Raw genomic sequence first — 14,718 nt, 5'->3', positions numbered from 1 at the left:
GACCTATTTTCGTCCTGAAAAGGTTAAAGGTCACTGACCTATTTGCATCGCAACGAAGCCTCAAACGTAATGACTCCATCGTATTTATTTTCCTTTCTTTCTTGCGATAAAAAAAGACGACTTAACGCTGTCGATCTTTCCTCGACCTTGTCCTAATTCAGGACAATTAATAATACTAATTACTAATTACTACAGCTAATAGTACTTGTGAGTATTAACGAGTACTAATTACAGCTTCGAAATAGGTTCGAGATATGAACGCACGTCCAAGAGAAAAAAAAAAAATATCATTTTTACATAAAATTTTCGAAAATTTTGACTTCCATCTTAAAATACATAGCAAAATGTTAGAATAAATAATTGAATAATTGAATTGAATGAATGATCAACATACGATAAATTAACTTGATTCTAAATTATCTCACGAATAAATTTGATCCGTAAACAATATTATTATATTATTAAACTACTGATTTCTCCGCTCATCTTCCGCTAAAAAGAAGACGAACTGGCATTGTCCTTAATGAACAATGAAACTTCTCGCTCCTCGGAACGAGCGAAACGTGACGTACGCCGCAACGATTCTGACCCGGTCAATTAAAAGTCCGAATGGCGTGGCCGTCCGATAAAGATCCCGAGGATCGACGGTCGGTTTTATAGATCCGCGGCGGCGGATCTCGCATACGAATCGCCCGAGATTCGAGCACCGTTGCCGACCGGCATACGTCCAAGAGCCGCGCGACGATTCTTTGCACAGTTTACGAAGCTTCTGCGGTGTTCGATGGATCGTCGATCGGTATCCAAAATGGCCAGGCAGGATTAACGATCGCTTTGGGTGCCGGGGTCCACGACCGTGCGACGGTCCCAGGACACCTTCTACCCCCCCCCCCCCCTTCTAAAACATCGGTGTTCGTCACCGGATAATTTCGCGCGCGAGATCCGCCGAGATAAAAGCGTGCAAATTCGCGTCCGCTCGTAAATAAGCAATAAAAAGCGAATCAATAAAGCGCGCTGTTAAAGTCGGCAATATAACGCCCACTTTCGGTGATTCGTGGATCCAGGTTTCCACGTCTTCTTTCGTACGGGGTGCCCGTTGCCCGAATTTTATCGGCGAGTCCTCGAATCAGCAGCGCGGAGAGGCGACCGCAATAACGGCGGCGCGGCTTTGTGAGAGCCGTCGGTGCACCGAGGTGTCTTCCCGTACTTTACGAGACAAGGAAATTAGTTAAATGTGTAATAATGCTCACCAGGGGAGCGGCGGGGTCGAGACTTCCTTCCCTGCAGCCCTTCTGTCACGGGTCAGAGTGTTCCCGTCTCTCGATCTCTTTTTCTCTCTCGACGTGTTCTCGCTCCATCGCGCAACTGTTGCTTCTTTTACTTCCTATGTACAAATTGTATTAACATCTCTTGTATCAAGTTTATATGTTATTATATATAATAATATTTTTTAAATATTTTATTATAATAATATTATAATAAATATAATAATATATTATAAAATAATTTATTATAAAAATATATTATATTATTATTATAATATACAATAATAATATATAATATTACAATGTATAATAATATTTACAACTTGTATTAACGCTTCTTGCCTCAGGTTTATATGTTATTATATATATTATAATATTTTTATAATTTTTTATAATAATAACAATAATTATAATATATAATAATAATAATTACAATATATAATATTATAATATATAATAATATTTACAACTTGTATTGACGCTTCTTGCATCAGGTTTATATGTTATTATATATTATAATATTTTTATAATAATAATAATAATTATAATATATAATAATATTTATAATTTTTATTGACGCTTCTTGCATCAGGTTTATATGTTATTATATATTATAATATTTTTATAATTTTTTATAATAATAATAATTATAATATATAACAACATTTGCAACATGTATTAATGCTTCTTGCATCAGACTTATATGTTATTAATTTCGCCAATAATTAATTATTATAAGAAACAAACAATGGGATAAGTCGATCACGAAATTACCTTGCAATCCAGTTGCTAAAAACTCATCCGTTCAATGTACGTCTTTAAAGCAAGTAGAATTATTTTAATCGCGTCGACAAACAATTTCCAAAAAGATCACTGAAGATTTTTCTGAAATCGAACAGCGTATAAGATCGTAACCAATCATGAAAGATTGATGTCGCTCGCGCGTTTCAATATTTTATCTAAAGTTTCCCGTTCAGCCGGCAATATTACACGCCAACCGCACAAATAACCGAAAACAAAAGTTAAAATCGAAACGCGTTACACATACTACGACCATCGCACTGACTGTTCCGAACAAGCTCGTCGAGCTGTGCGAGTGAAATTTCGTGTTTCCCAGCGCGACGCGCACCGCGTGCAACACGGCTTTTTTTACTCCACCCGGGAATCGCGTGCCTCGAACAGTTAATTGCGAAGGGGTAATCGGCGATCGGTTTTGCATAGACGTGACAAATTAAATTGTCACGGGTATTAAACGTTAAACGGCGGGGTTAATGGCGGATGTTGCCATTACCGTGGATGTGTAGCAGGACGGTAGCGGCGGATCCCGTGGCCGGCGCTCTTATCAATTTAATCTGCGTAATAGCGCCGCGGCGATCCTTTTTTCGGCTCGCGCGGTCGAGCGCGCTCGCGCGCGCGCGCGCGCCCGCGTATGCCTCTGACCTATTAATAACGATGAAATATGTATCGTGCGGCGAGGGTAACGTTTACGAGCAACAAGAAAAATATTACCCGCGAAAGCAATAATTATGACGCACCGGTAATTAATTATTGCCGGCGTTCGATCCACCGCGATCGATTATCGTTGCGTTACGAATACCGGTGCGCACGCAATCTGCCGCGCGCGGACCGCCGCTCGATCGATATTAATTAGAAAAAGTATCTGGTACTGTTATTATCGATAATTACCATCGGGTCAGAGGTACCGAAGGCAGCCTCCCCCCTCTCCCCCCGCTCGCGATCCACGGAAACTTTTCGCGGTGCAACGCTCGTGTGCAACGCGGCGTTCCCTTCGTTCCACGGATAAAGTTGATCCTCGTTCAGCCGCCTTTTCCCCGCGCTGCCCGCCGCGCTTCGCGCAATCACCGGCGCTACCTGAATCGTGTTACGCTAGGGCAACACCCTTCGACTCTCGGCGCCGTTTATTTTCTTTCTCACGCTATCGATACGCTCCTCTTTTTCTCGCGCTTCTCATTTCCGTAATTTCATTTCTGCCCGGCTCGTCGGTCCGGGTTCGCTCCACGGACCCTGTTCGCGCGCGCGTATTTATTATACAGTTATATAGTTCTCCACGGCGCGACCGCTAACGAGCTGAAAAGTCAGATAACCGTAACAGCCCGCGGGATCCGAAAAATACGGAAACCTATACCGACGCCTGTCACGAGCTGCGAAATCATCCACGGGCTGTTTACGCGCGATAATTGCCGACTGGTCTGACTAATGATGCAGATTCCGTGCGTGCATCTCGTGCAACAGCGAACGGCGCGTTTTTTCGTTTCCGAATCGGAGCGAGCATCGTATTTGTTCCGTTATCGAAATCCAGGAAGAAAATGCATCGAGATGTTCCGGGAATGAGAGATATCTTGTTCTGTTGGAGAAATTAATGTTTCGTGTTTTTAACATGTTAAAGACGGACTTAAGCCGGACTTATTATTTTACTGATAAGTAGACTGAGGATTTTGAGCATTTGGGGCAAATATCGATCGATGAAATGAAAAATAGCGGAAACGTTTAAACGATTTATTGTTGTACGACTGTCGACTTATTAACGCGATTAACTCTTTGGGACACGGTGACATTAAAATTGTCCCATCTTTTTGATGCACAGTGATGCATAATGAGATATTTTTAGACGCGAAATATTGTAATAGCTGCACGCGCATTCGTGAACCCATTTAGCACGGTGGATCTATTTGAGTTCTACCTTATAACAAAACAAATTGAATTGAGTTATTATTAATTTTTTATGTTTTTATATTAAGCGATAAAATTTCTGTGCAACGTGGGTCTATTTTGTTCTCTGAAATCCTGTGCCCCAAAGAGTTAAAACAAGAAATAAATTGTCTACGTACAGTGGCTCACAAAAAGTGTCCTTTTGAAACGCAATAACTTTTTTAAACTGCACTAAGGGACTTGAATTTTTTTTAGATGATAGTGTAAATTTAGTCTACCAGACGATGACCAAAATGTTTTTTTCTCAAATTTTGCTACTACTTGGAATGACAAAAAAGAAATAAAAAATTCTCGTTTTCTAACTTTTTTATCCGAGACTATAAAGGAAATATAAAAGATGTCTCTCGTAGATCTTGATAACTTATATGCATGTTGAAAATTTTATCGAAATCGGTTCAGGTTGTTACGAGTTACAACAAATTAAAGACAAAAAAAATCGCAGTTTTATCACGATTTTCATCGAAAACCGTCAGAAATCTGCAGTGTTTAAAATACAAATATCAGCACGTATACAAATTACTGAATTTTTTAAATTTTCGTTGCAGGCTCAGACAAGAAAGTTAAAAAACAAGGGTTTTTAATTTTTTCTCCTCGCTCCAAGTAATAGCAAAATTAAAGAAAAGCTTTCCAGACATCGTTCAATAAACTAATGCTTTTGTCATCTAAAAAGAATTCGAATCATTTGGTTCAGTTGTCGAAAAACAAAAGGTGTACGAACATCTTTATTTTGCATAAAAATCCACAGTCTAAAAACGTGACATGCTAAATGTCACTCGTTATCTCCGGATCGAAACGAGAACTGTCGAAATAGAAAAGAAAAAGAAAAGAAAAAACGAAAGTAAATGAAGACATACAAGAAACAAAAGTGGTTTCTCGTTTTATTAGGTAAATTATATCGACGACGAGCAGCTCTAGGCCAATCAGCTCGGCCATGAAAGAAATCATAGTTCGACAAATTAATGCTTCCACGCGAGTTTCTTATTGGAAGCGCGGAATAAAATCGTCGGCGGAACAGTGGCTCGCGTGTTATGCTTCCGCGCGTTCCGACCAAATACGACATAATAAAAATAATGACAGCAATTAGTCCGCCGTAACGCGAAAACATCTCTCCTTCCGCGAGCGTATACGAGGGCTATTTTCCAGCGGTTTCCGCCGCGCGCCGCGTCCGGAAAGCTCGCCGGAACGTGGAAAACGCGAAGGACGTTGACATTTCCCGGCGCGTTCGCGCGTTTCTCAGCCGAGTTTGCGCGGGGCGTGCCTCGTCCAGCGCGATATTTATCGCGTCGCGTAATTGAAACGTTCGTGCGCCGACCAGCGATACCTGATCTAACCCGAACATTTCTTTCTGTTGCAGGTAAGCCGAAGGAGAACCCGTCGCCCCGCGACCCGAGCCGCGTTTCTTTCGCCGAGCGAGAGCCGCGCGTTGTTCGAACAATCGATCAACGCTCGGCCAAGGTTTGTCGGATAATTCGATGAATGTGGCGTACGTTTCTTCGCGGTGAAGCGTGTCCCGTTCCGAGCATTCACCACTAAACCTACCACGATCAAAATGACCGATTTTTTATTTTACGATACTACAAACTTTGGAGACTTTTTCGTGGGAAATGATTGAATAAATTATATTATTGAAAGATACTGAAAGACTCCTGAGATCATTTGGAGCAACTTTTTCCTCAGCGAAAATGCAAACCGCGGCTTGGTTTACGAGTTATCAACGAAAAACACTGTCCAATCGAAGAGCGAGCGCGGTCGACGCTCCGCCCTCGTAGTCAATACCGCGTCGCGCCGTCCGTCTGGCGCAGCGGCAGTAGCCGCGAGGGCGGGGCGCCAGCCGTACGCGATGCCTCATTGGTCACTGTTTTTCGTCAATAACTCGCAAACGAAGCCGCGGATTGCATTTTCGCTAAGGAAAAAGTTGCTTCAAATAACCTTAGGAACCCTCCACTCGCAGATTACCAGACATTTCTGGAACACCCTGTGCACTCTTCTCGCGGATCAAGTAACACGTTTGAATCATTCGCCCCGGTTTCCAAGACCACTGACTCACGCATTCCGCACAACAAAGTGACTCGCTTTCCTTCAGCGTAAACAACAATACCGCAGCGAAAGAAAAACAAATTCCTAAGTCAGAATTTTCCGCAACGTTCGCGAGTGTCTCGCAGCCTCGTCGCGCGCGATGTACACAAGACATTTAAATGATATATATACCCAACTGCGATCCGAGCCGGACGAACAAAGCAATGTAGCCGCGAGTCGCAACGCAACCAGGTAGCTCCGTTCTGGTTTCCGAAGGGACCGCGCTCCGGTTGTTCCCGCTTTTTCCGTAGAAATTGGCCGCGTGATCGTCCCGTGGGGCAAGTGTCCGGGAAACGTCCGGGACGTTTCCTAGGTCGGTACATCCGGGTACGAGCGCCGGTATCGTGTACGTTTTGACGTCGGCCGCTGTCGGACCGGCACGGAGCCACGGATGAAAAAAGAAAAAGTGGCAGATGCAGCCTCTAGATTATGTCGCGGCCGTCTCTAAATAATATCCGCGACGGGCACCATATTTATCGAAATACCTCGGCTCGCCATCCGGCGCGGCCCTGTACAATAGCGGAGTAAAGAGTAAATGATGTATTCTCGTGAGGAGGAACCGTGGCCGACCGGTAACGTTGCGCGGGTCACTGTCCGATATCTCATTCTCCCGGCTACGTTCCACGTATATACGTTCTGGTACATGCCGGTTACCTCTTTCACTCCTCTCTCTCTCTCTCTCTCTCTCCCGCTCTCTTCTCTTCGTCTCTCGCGAGAGACGAGCGAACCGAGCGAGAGAAGAGATTTGCAGATGGTATCGGTCGTATCGCTCCGTGGACAGAAGTGGCTCTATAGGCACGGCATACAGGCCGATATTGTTTAGCGATCGGCGAACTGAAAATCATCGAGTGACTGGACGCGTTTGCGAGGGTCAGGGTTCCGGATCGCGGTACGATCGTATCGCTCGCGAGGACGGACCAATTAACCGCTTCTCTCCGCCGCGAATAGAATATCACGGGCGCGCACGTACTACGTGCTGTGCGTGCACGCGGATCCCCGCGCTCCTCGATCCGGTAATTAGAAGCACGTTCGACGTTCCAGCCGGGTACCGTAACGCCGCTTAAAGTCAACCGGCTTGCTGAAAATCAGCCGGCAGAGGCTGCGAGACCGACTTTCCGCGGATACGCGACTTGATGCTAAGCGGAACTTTCAGGATCGCGACGGAATTGCGGTGGTTTCACGCCGGATTCTAGGAGGTTTGGTGATCGCGGATCTACAGGGTGTCTCGCAATCCGAAAGTGGCGGGTTCCTCAGGTTATTCGAAGCAACTTTTTCCTTTAGAAAAATTTTCTCCGAGGCACCGTTAACGAGTTATTAACGAAAAACAGTGATCATTCTCGTCACTTTTAATCCACTTTGTCACATCTTCTGCGTCGCATTTAATGCGAATCGCAGCTTGCGACATTATATAATTCTGTGAAATGTCAGCAAGTGAACATGAAAAAATCAGAAACCAGTCACTTTGACCGGTTTGGTAGTTCTGGTGTCAAGCATGTCAAACCCTTGCTAGTTTATTCGGCTACAGATTGCAAATGTATTGAGAGAACATATTCATATTGGAGGAGTTGCTTGCAGGAAATACTTGTACTTGTAAATTATAATACTTGAAGAAGGAGAAAATGCAAAGGCAAGCTTTGATATTCGACAACAGTCAACGTGTCAACAGTCAATGGTAATTGATAGGCCATATTATATACGGTGATTTGATTAATTTAATTAATAAAAAAAACATTGCCGTAAATCGTGATTTAAATTTTCTCCTTCATAATTGCACTTGCAATTATTCTATTATACCTATCCCAGCTAAGGAAAACGTTGAATTATGACGATCTGCTCTTATTCCGTCGACCATGACTATGAATTCTCTCCCCAAGTTTTTGCGAGCGTACCGAGAATTCACAGAGTCAGTATGGTAATCTTGAAAATATTTTTCACCTAGATATTCCATAAGTGTACATACTACTTTCTGGAGAATGATATATACCAGCGTTGGCCAAAGCTTCGCCCGCTTAACTATTCCTAGTCTGTCTAAGTATTCCCCGCCTGTCTGACATTGTCAATATTTATCTTAAATTCAAACTTATACTTGGCTTCAAAGTACAGTAATGTATCTCTAATTGATGCTCAGATTGTCCACAAAAGTGGACAATTTTGAAAGAGGAGATACGATTGTTCGGACCTTGCGGCTCGTTATTTTATGGTTATCGATTGTCAACAACTATAAAAACGAGCTGCAAAACTCGAATAATCTCCTCTTCCCGAATCGTTCATTTTTCTGCACAATCTGAGCGTCAATTAGGGAGACATTAGACATCACTTAACACATACAAAATTGATAGACCGCCGTCTATAATTTAAAAAAGAACCAATCGCCCTTAGCGATGAAAAGTTTGGCCACTCCTGACGTATACGATGCTAAAAAAGGACCACGACGCTCGAGAGAAAAGTCAAGAATGTCTGTTAGATAGATCAGAGATCGTTGGATGCTCGAACAAGGTACGGAATAATCGCTGGCCTAATTTGGTGACGAACTTGTGTTCACGAAGGATAATTGCCGACGAGTTAATCTAAGATGACGGTGAACAATGTCCTCGTCCGATCGAGTTTGCGATGACAGGAGTGGGTTGCGGGGAACTTCGAATTTTGAGGGAAAGAGCGTGGGTGTCGGCGGTAACAGTATCGGGAGCACAAGTTGAACGCGGTTAAATTCCAAGGTCTCGGGATCGCAGCAGGAAGAGGCTAGTCACCGGTAGCTAGGTGGCCAGTTAGCGGCCAAGTGTCGTGTTTGCGTTGGCTCGTCGTAAACCTGCCGAGGAAAGAGAGACAGGGAGACAGAGAGAAAGAGAGCAAGGGAGAGAAAGAGAGAGAGAGACGAAGAGAAAGACGAAGAGAAAGAGAGAGGGGGGAGAAGAAAGGAGTCTTGGCGGAGGTAACCACCGTGGAGGTGGCTGCGCCCATCTTCTCACCCTTCCACCTTCTCTTCCTCTTCCGTCTCAGCGGTGTCGATTGAATATCGTCCTTCTGACAGCGGTGTTCGCCGCGTCTCGAATACCATTCACGTAAAATCAGCCGGCGTGCGTGGTCGAGGAAAATAATACCGCGCGGACGATCCGCAAGAATTTACGAAACACGCTGCGGATGCGCGGACACGGGACAGGACGAGCCATTCGTCTTCGTTGGAGGATGTCCCCGCGATCCTGGCGGGAACTGCAACGGAACTGCAACGCCTCGACGAGTCGAAAACTATGCCAGAATTCTCGCAGCGCGATTTAGCTAGATCCTCGAAATTTCCGCAATTTTTCACCGCGTCGAAAATACGAAGAAATTTTTGAGAGAAACGAACCGAGAGAAGAATGAATTCTACCGATCGGAGAACACCTTGCGATCGGAAGAAGATGAGAACCCTAACTTTTGAAGCCCCCGGAGCATGAGGCCGTCCTTATAAAACGCATTCGACCGTTCGACGAAATGAAGGATTCGAGCAGGAAGCTCGAACCGAAGCTACAAGCGAGCGAACCGAAAGTATCTTCTCTTATTTATCGGATCTTAATAAAAGTAACAGGGGGCACCTCATTAACAGGGATCCTTATCAGGCCCGTTGCGGCTTATCGGTCCGAAAAAGTTGACTTCCAAGGGGATATCGCTGTATCGCAACACTGCAACTTTTTAAACGACGCGTTCTCGGAATCGGGCTGCGAGAGGTCCTGCCAATTAACATCTGGGTCGGCGGGGCCCAGTCAGTGACCCCGGTGCTTTTCTCAATCACCGCACGAATCTTACGCGGTGCCCCGAGAGAATCATCCCTAATTAAGACTCGTAGGAACTCGAGGCGATTTTTCTACGGTTCTCGCAACAGTTTTATACTTTTTTACTTCTACATTTTTTCGTTGCGTATTCTAGGATTCTTTTGACGATATTACAAGTCGGCTTTGGGCACAAAAGGATCTACATTTCAAAATTTCAAAATTGTAGAGAGAATATCAAGGCTAAATTTGCCAAGCCGGCCAAAATGACCGTTCTCGCATTCTGAATTTTAAAATTGTTGAAATTGTAAAGACTTTTTGTATATGAAATGGTTGAATTAATGTTTTACCCCTTGCCGTGCCATTTTCTTCACAGTTATGAGGACTGGGAGTTTTTCGAATATAATAATTTCTTAGAAGAAGAAGAGGTAATTTGTATTTATTGTGTGCCTAGGTTTCCTTAAATGCTTAAATATTGTGAAGAAAAAAGAAACAGGATTTTATTTCAACTTAAAAAAACGGAATTACATTCATGGTTAACAGGTTCTTACTAGATATCTCCATTTAGGGTTAGACATAAATATTGTGGAAAGTCTAAACAGATTTAGTTTTATCATTTTGGTGTTAAAAGATGCCAAACTCGTATTACACTTTCAAAGGGAAATCGTGTAAATCAGATCTAAAACTATATGGACCTGGACCTGAAAATTTTTAAATTGCGAAGAGAATGCTAAAAGATGTTCAAACTGATTCAAAATTCAATTTGTGAATTGATGAGAGAATATTAAAATGTGTGTTCAAACTGGTACTGCTCTTTTAAGAGGAAATTTCACAATCCAGCTCTAAAGCTGGATGCATCTCATAACTGTGAATTGTGTAGAGAATATTCAAATGTGTTCAAACTCCTATTACTCTTTTAAGAGGAAATCTCACAACTCAGCTTTATGGATCTAGACTAGATCAAAATTTGAGAATTATGAGGAGAATGTTAAAATATATATTCAAACTTGTCTTACTCTTTTAAGAGGAAATCTCACAAGTCAGCTCTAAAGTTAGATGGATCTAGATCACAAAATTTGTGAATTGTGGAGGCAATGTTAAAATATGTTCAAACTCGAATTACACTTTCAACAGAAAATCTCACAACTTAGCTCCAAAACTATATGGATCTAGACTTCAAAATTTATGAATCGTGAAGAGAACATTAAAATATGTTCAAACACGTATTACTGTTTCAAGAGAAAATCTCACAAGCCAGCTCTAGGATCTAGATCTGAAAAATTCAAAATTACGGAGTAAATACTAAAAGATGTCCAAAAACTAGTATTACTCTTTCAAAACGACTGCAATATTTCTGTGATCTCACCACAGTCTCTGATGACCCAGCAGTTGCTGCGACCTTGATAAATAAATCAGCAGAAAAGGAGAACACTCAAGAGGAAACCTTACAGATCTGCTATAAATCTTGACGGATCTAGACCTGAAAATCGAGAACTGGTATACAGCGCATCGCGTACAGATGTTCGAACTCGTGTCAAACAAGCGGAGGTAACTGGTGCACAGTGATGCAAGGAATTCAATATCGCTAATTCCTGGCGCAAGGATACCTCCTCGTGGCGGCGGCTCGCATTATTTTCAGCCGGCCGGCACAATCGGGAGCGAGAGTTTCGACGTCCTCCCGTTAAATCCTAGCTGTCTACGAGATTAATAGAGTCGACTGTATCCCCCTTTGTCGCGGGCCCCGTTTCTCAGCCGCTCGTTCATCGCGGTTGCTTCTTTTTTCAATTGCTACCTCTGGCAACCGCCGATTACCACCCTACCCACGCGTGCCTCAAAGAGGAGCCACTAATGACTCCGCCGTTTATGAATACGGATTATTCGAGTGACGTCCGGGGAACGATAAAGGATTATCGCGCGAAGGGGCGCCCTTTTGTACGCTGGAAGGCGAGCGTGCACGAGCAACGGTACAAAAACCGCCCTGTCAGGGCCACCTTCTGCCTCCGCCTCCCGCGGACCACCCTCCCGCCCTCCGTCCGAGCCGCCATTCCCGGTTCTTCTATTATTCTCTAGCGCATATTCTTCTTGCGACTATCGGCACGGCGAACACCGCTCTCACAGCCTTCCGTGCGTTGTACGTCTTCCACGATTTTTCACGCCTCCACCGTGAAACTCGCGCTAATGTTTCTTACACGGAATAGCTGCGCGCGCTCGCCGGGCACAATACATATTTTATTCAATTTCTACAATGTTCTACGACGCCGCGCAGCCTCGCCGAGATTTATTAATTGATTGCCGAAGGTCGCGTTCGCGGCGCTTTATTACGCGAGAATTAAACTTCGCGAGACTCCGTTCTTCGGGATAAAATCGATACTTTGTTAATAGACCTTGGATCTTTGCGCGAGATAAAAGTTTTCTTCGTCGATTATATTAACCGTCGATTATGTTATATTATGCGCCGCCTAATTTTTAATCAACCGACGACGAGAATACTCGACTATCAGGGCAAGCGTCGCTGCTAAAATATTGGATCGAAAGACGGTTTTATTTTATGGAATTAACAATTTTATTGCCACTGTTTATTTATTCACTTAACATCGATGTATGTTGCATGATATAATAAACGAAAAAGGTAGGAAAAATCAAATACTTGTGAAAGTTGCATAATTGCACTTTGCACGTCGGACACCAATATCGCGATTCTTTTCTAATCTTATTTCTTATTTCTTATTATAACAATTATAACAATTTCACAACAATTATAACAATCCTAAACATCTTGAAATCTGAGAATATGTTTCTGTTCTCGCTAAAATTACAATTTAAATAGCCAATGGACATGCTTTCTCCATGACGAGTATAACTGATTAATATTCAATTTTTCGCAGGTCAAATCCACGTTTCTCGTATCAAATTCGACTGCAGCAAGTCGTAACAATTTTTTCAATAATCAATCTCTTGCAGGTCACGGTTAGGTCAGGGTCAAATTTGTCAACGGTCGTCCAATTTCGTTCGAGTAATATTTAATCTTTCGCAGGCGAAATCCACGTTTCTCGAATCTAATTTAGTAGCAAGTGATCGACTTTCTCGCTGCATTTTCAGTGCAACAAAATTATCAAAAAATCGCACACAATCGAATGTTCGAATCCTACGAGATAATAGCAGAATCGAAATTAAATCACCCGGCGAAGAGCTTCCGAATACAATGGAACTGAAATATACTCGTCACGCCGCAAAATACTGCCATTTCTCCGTGACGAGCATACTCGTCAAATAAAAATATCTGATTAAATAGAAGTTAAGTGAAACTTATCAATTTAATTAAACTTTTCAAATTTCTCCTTTTAACTACCTTGACACAGTGTTATCGTTGCGACAGTATTCGTAAATTCTTCTCGCGCGTTCACTATTCGTTCGTTTATCCGTTCTCGCTCTAATTAAATCCGCAATCCATTTATTAATATTCCGAATCCAATTTCGCTCGTCACTCGTCCATATTCCACGCGAAACCTTGACAATAACTTCGAACAGACGCGTCCGATCGAACACGTTCCGAAGGGGTCGAACAATGTCCGCGTCCGCGCCACCTTTTTCAGCTCGCCGCGTCGCTGCTGCGGCTCGCAATTTTTCAAAGAAAATTTGCCGGGGCCTGTAAAAAGCCGCTTCAAGGCTGTGTGGCCGGCTCGAAGTTCTTCGTCGAAAGTCGTTCGTTCCGGCGCGGTCCTGGCGAACGCGAGAGGATACTTACGACGCGCGAAAAAACTGGCAGTCGCGTTTTTTCCCGGTCGACCTTAATGATCTTTGCTTTTCCCCCATTACCAGACCGACGGAAAGAGAGAGAGTGCCATAGGGTCGTGCTCGCCGGTTCCATGGAAGACGTATCATCCGGAAACCGCGTCCAGTATGAATTTCAAATGGCCTCTATTATCGGGAGCGCGACTCCTCGGCCGGGCTGTCTTCTCGCGGAGCGATCGGGGCGGAAGTCTCGTTCGGCGGTAACGTCTCCGGCGTCGACACTCTCCGAACGAATCGGCTGGTTCATCGACTTTCATGAGAGTCCACGGTACCGTGACTCTTTCGAATACCGGATACTTTCCTACCCGCGGAATGCGTCTGCGACCGAGGATCGATCCGAAGGACTCGCCGCAAGAAAAAGATCCATCCGGTTTTTCTCACCTACTACTCGCTCTCGTCCTCCGAATCGAACGAAACCTGTTTTCGGCGGCCGGCCGGCCGCTCGTTAATTATTCGCCTATGACGAATTCACGGGGAGCTGACGAGCGTTCACGAGGATGCCGACGAACGCAGCCCCCGTGTGCGCAGAAACGCCAACGACCGAGGCCGGGCGCGTCGCGTCGCGTCGCCGCTGAAATCGTGATGTCCCTCGCGTCAAAATTATGGAGCACGTCCGTACGACCGATCTATAAATCGTCTCGGTGGTCCCGTTGATTAATTGCCCGCGACGATCGCCTGCGATCCGCCGTGGTATCGCGGCTAGACGCTACGTGTGAACGAGCCCCGGGATTGGTACACAGCCTGGCCGATGGAAAACCTGTTTCCTCGTCGCCGCGACACGATCCGGTGACTCCTTATGGTCGATTGAACGCCGTTCGCGACTCGATGGAAACACGAGAGGATAATACACGGTGTATTCGGAATCAGATAGAGAAGCGGAGTCGCTCGTTCCGACCGGCACTAAACGGGAAATGCTACAGTCTAATCCTTGCGGATAGATTTCAAGAATCGGCCGGCAATTCTTTTCACGCCTTCGCCGCGACACCTGCTCCGCCGAGTATCGGCGTTAATCCGAGCATTGGATTTTATTGGGGGCTCGTGGATCGTCCCGCGGGGCGCAGATTTCTGCGACACGCGAAGTTATTACGCGGCCGTCGATGTCGCGAATCGACGGC

At 44.3% G+C, this 14,718-nt stretch overlaps 1 protein-coding gene across 1 annotated transcript in view; it reads left to right on the top strand.

The window, feature by feature from the left end:
- ds (dachsous cadherin-related 1) overlaps positions 1-14,718 on the top strand; it is a 516,000-nt gene that overhangs the window by 297,045 nt on the left and 204,237 nt on the right. The window lies entirely within an intron of this gene.

The sequence above is a fragment of the Megalopta genalis genome, chromosome 2, assembly GCF_051020955.1.
Source record: "Megalopta genalis isolate 19385.01 chromosome 2, iyMegGena1_principal, whole genome shotgun sequence".
NCBI lineage: Eukaryota > Metazoa > Arthropoda > Insecta > Hymenoptera > Halictidae > Megalopta > Megalopta genalis.
This window is presented reverse-complemented; position numbering and strand designations above follow the sequence as displayed.